The sequence below is a fragment of the Euprymna scolopes genome, chromosome 34 (assembly GCF_053919585.1).
Source record: "Euprymna scolopes isolate OS-2025 chromosome 34, ASM5391958v1, whole genome shotgun sequence".
NCBI lineage: Eukaryota > Metazoa > Mollusca > Cephalopoda > Sepiida > Sepiolidae > Euprymna > Euprymna scolopes.
Genome location: NC_136515.1, coordinates 51450133 through 51454559, shown reverse-complemented (window position 1 = coordinate 51454559; position 4427 = coordinate 51450133). Strand labels below are relative to the sequence as shown.

The 4427-nt window shown below is 32.3% G+C and overlaps 1 protein-coding gene across 2 annotated transcripts in view; it reads left to right on the top strand.

The window, feature by feature from the left end:
• Nucleotides 1-909, top strand: part of LOC145259198 (calpain-D-like) — a 153244-nt gene extending 152335 nt beyond the window's left edge. For both annotated transcript variants that reach the window (XM_080117026.1, XM_080117027.1), the window contains exon 15: nt 779-909. The gene's annotated coding sequence lies outside the window, so the exon portion shown is untranslated. The remainder of the gene's footprint in view (nt 1-778) is intronic.
• The last annotated feature ends 3518 nt before the right edge of the window (nt 910-4427 follow it).

Genomic DNA, 4427 nt, shown 5'->3' with positions numbered 1-4427 from the left:
AATATACACCAAAAATCATGTAAATTGATGATTAGGGCTAGGACAACAGCATATTCTTTCCCTTGTTTTGACTCTTGAGTGTGTATCTGTTAATATTTTATATGCTTTTATATAGTGATGTGGTTGTCGGTTGATTAATTGTGCTTAACTGTGTTGGATATATACTTGAGTCAAAACAATGATAAGAATATGCTGTTGTCATAGGCTTATTGATCATATAGTTTTATTTTTAAATTAGAAAATCCAATCTTGTGGTTAAGCGAATAGCAAAAATATAATGCGACATCATCTTGAAAAACAAGGGAGAAAACTCCAAATAATTCAAACTTGTGAAATTTTAGAAAGCCATTCTTAATATGGAGATATTTAAAATACTTAAAGTCACTTAAAAATGATTTTCTTCGTAAAAATAAAACTACTTGATCAAGTTACATGATTTTTGGAATACGATTTTGTTTTTCATCATGGATATGTACATCATACAGATTTTTCTTTTTTCTTTGTTGTTTTTTTTTTAATATAAGAGTAATTTTAAACAAGCACCAAAACTTTCAGGCTTAAATAACAGTGTAGTATCTGTTCTAATGTTACACTTAGGTTAATTTGTTCTTAGCCAATGTAGGGGAAACCCTTCCATATAGGGGTAATTTTCATTTTTGCCTCCTTCTAAAGTGACCCTTTCTGGGAAGCTGGTTTTCCCTCACATTAAAAACGATCTTGTGTTATATTTTGCTTGTTTGGTTTTGATTTAAATTTTATCATATTTTTTTTTTTTCAGTTTTTTTTTCTCCTGGAAAATGAAAAATATTTTTATCCGCAAAGGAAGAAGAAATTGTCCCAGTATCCTTTTTTATTGATTTTATAAACGTTTTGAATTTTATAGCATCAATTGATAACGACCTGATCCTGACACAAAATGACAAAAGACTGAAAGTTGGAAGTTATTTATGAAACATCTAAATAGATAGATAGATAAATCTATATAATTATAAAACTCAAATGACCTTGTAACGGGTGTTGTAACCCAACATCCGGTTTACGACTTTTGGTTACACATGCGTACATAAACATAAACCCATAACAGCATAAACAAATAAACACAAATCGCTGGACCGGTTTTGCTCAAACGAACGGACGTTTGTTTGAGCAAAACCGGTCCAGCGATTTGTGTTTATTTGTTTATGCTGTTATGGGTTTATGTTTTCCTTAGAAAAGCAAATATCTTAAATTTATTGAATCAAAAACTTCAAGATATGGGAAGCAAACACAAAACGTGATTACGAATAATACGTATAATCATCGACCTGTTTCATATTGTTTTACTGTGTACATTTTCAGCATCCCAATTTTTTTTTTTTTTTTTCACGTTTAAATTATCCAAATAAAAAATTGTTAATACTTTCGGCTTTTTTTTTTTACATTGTTCATTTCTGGTGCAGAACTAAAATTTACATATATTAAGGCCTAAAACTGCGCTGTTTGTTCATTTTCACCAGGATTTGAGGTCCCCTGGGGACTTTTGGGGCTAAATGGGAGGGGGGGGGCAAATGCTGAACTTAGTCATTTTTTTATGCCTTGTTCACTGTACCTTAATGGTGGACCATGTATGCTTCACTTGTTATTTTTTAATATAGAGGAATTCTTGAGAAAAATTTGCCTTTCTTTTTCATTGTGAGTTCATAGTAGTTCAAATATTTTCTGTTTAGAAAAAAAGTTTAATTTTTTTAGGTATTTGAAAAAAAAATTTTTTTTTTTTTTAGGTATTTAAAATATATTTTTATTTTAAGCATTTAAAAAATTTTTTTTATAGATATTCAAACAATTTTGTAGGTATTTAATAAAACATCAACAATCACAAAATATTATTATCAAGGTAAAAATTGAGGAGAAAAACAAAATATGTAACAGAGTCAATCAAAGATAGCCAACGATTTTTTTTTTTAAATAAGGAAATTTTTTTTAAGTGGTCACTAATTCAGGCCTAAAAGATAAAAAATAACAATAGACTTATGGGATCACTAACCCTAAGCCTGCCAGTGTTTTCTACTCAGATTATGGTAATCTTTTTTCTTTTTTTTTAATCTTTTAAGCCTGAAATTACCAACAGCCTAAAAGAAAAAAATTGACTGTCATTTTTGATAGATGAATTCATCTAAATAAAAATAACCAAACAAATTTTGAAATAAATTTTTTTTTTACAGTTTCAGAAGATTAAAACTATGCAGGTTGATAGTAAATTAAAATTTAATGTGTTATATGTTGCATATTTTGCTTATTTTCGATTTCTTGGCTGTTAACTCTAATACAGAATTGCCAAAACATCAAAATTAATTGAATATGTCCTTGGGCCTTACCTTAAAAATTGAAAATTAGAAAATGTAATAATAAAAAAAAAGGTAATGGGGTGATGATAATTTTTTTATGGTTCTTTTTTTATTATTGTAGGAAAATCCCACAGCTGAAAAATTGAGTTTTCATTAAAAAACAAAAACAATAACTACTTACATTTTTTGTCAATTTCAACAATAAGCAACGTTATCTACCTAATTGCCATGTTACAATTAGTTAAATATTTCTGGAACTTTACATAAAACACATATTTCTATGATTCAATGAAAAAAAAATGATTTCAACCATGTTTGTTTTGTCATGCGTGACATCTATATATATAAAAGGCAAAATGTGTGTGACCATTTCGTGTATGTCTTCAAAAGGCTTTTCTCGCACACGGTTCCGATGTCGTTACGATCGCTTACAACTGTTTATATGAGTCCTAAATAATATGTACGATTTAGGAAAGTGCGTTGCATCTAGATTTATTTACGTCAACTTTTACAAAATTATTGCTATTTTGGCTTCTCGCATGTTGATGAGGCTTTTTCGTATAAAAAGCGAAACTAATTCAAAGTTAACAATGAACAACATTCTCGGCATTGCGCCGGGAAATGTCCAGAAGCAATCAGCTTTGATCAATGTTGTACATCAGACAATTGTTATTCAATCTGGACAATTGGGAGCTGGTTCCCCTCCCCCCAACATCTGTTGGGGGAAAAAAACAAAAACAGTCAAACTTGGGTAAACAACTGCGTGACTTCTATTTGACCTTCTTAATTAGGTCAAATGGAAGCAGCAGAGTTAACTTTTATTGCGCACGCCTGTTTTTATAGTTTAATAAATAAATTCAAATGTATGTCGCGGTGGCCCAATGGGTAACGTCGCCTAGTTTTTTTTTTTCACACATTAATTTCCAACTCAAGGGTACTGGTTCGATTCTCATACTTACCTACCAAAACATTTTTTTTTATTTACCCCCCCCCCCCGTGTTTTGATTTACCTCAAGACACCCGGGCATTGCCGGGTACCCCCTGCTAGTTTATCTATATAAAAGCCAAAATGTGTGTTAGTGTGTGCATTTTTTGTGTATGTCCGGCAAAGGCTTTTTTCTGGGGGGGGGGGGGCGTTCGGAGTGGTCACTCATTCTTAAAACATTTTATATACTGTCTAAATTATAATATCTGCGATTTACGAAGGGAGGTCACATCTATCTTTTATTTGAAAGACTTTTACATGCTATTTTCGCGATATTTCTTGGTCTACACATGTTTTTTGGCTTCTCAGTATAAAAACGAAACTGAATCCATAGCTTAAAGAAACTCCCTGGCACTCATCCAGAAAAGCAATGCGGTTTGATCAATGCAGGAGAAACCCCTTATATCAGACAATTGCTTTTTATGGGGAGCTGGTTTTTCTCCCCAACCAAAAAAGCTACCAAAGTTGGTGAAACAAAACCAAAAAAACTGCCTCACAGCAAAAATTAAGTGCGTGATTTTATTCCCTCTATGGCGTGATGTCTGAACTCATTAAATTCACGCACATGTCTTTATTTAACTTTTTAATCGTTAGATTCATTCCTCTCTGTCGTAGTTGAGCGGCTAAGATGCCAGGTTTTTTTTCCCTTTCTTTTGCACCTTTGTGTCAAGGCTTCTGGTTCGAGCCTACCTTCCTACGAAAACTTTTTTTTGGCCTTCTTTTACACATCCAAACATACGGGCAACGCCGGGCACCCTCGCTAATCTATAATATAAAGGGTAAAATGAGTACACGCATTTGTTTATGTCCATGAAAGGCTTTTTTTGGCTTCTTGACAAGATTACTATTTTGGAGAAGTTTCCTTATACTATACTTCGAAAATGGACATTGTTGCTATCTTTATTTTGATTGACTTTTAAAAAATTCCCGCCGTCCCGTCCTTTCCAGTGTTTGTTCATCTTTTTTGTATAAATAAAGCAAAACTGACCTAGCCATAAAGGCATCCACCTGGCCTTCCAGGTCAGGATGTCTTGAAAGCTTTGATCAATGTGGAAGAAACCCTTCATATCAGACAATTGCTATTCATTTGGACACTGCCAGAGCTCCCCTTTTTCTTT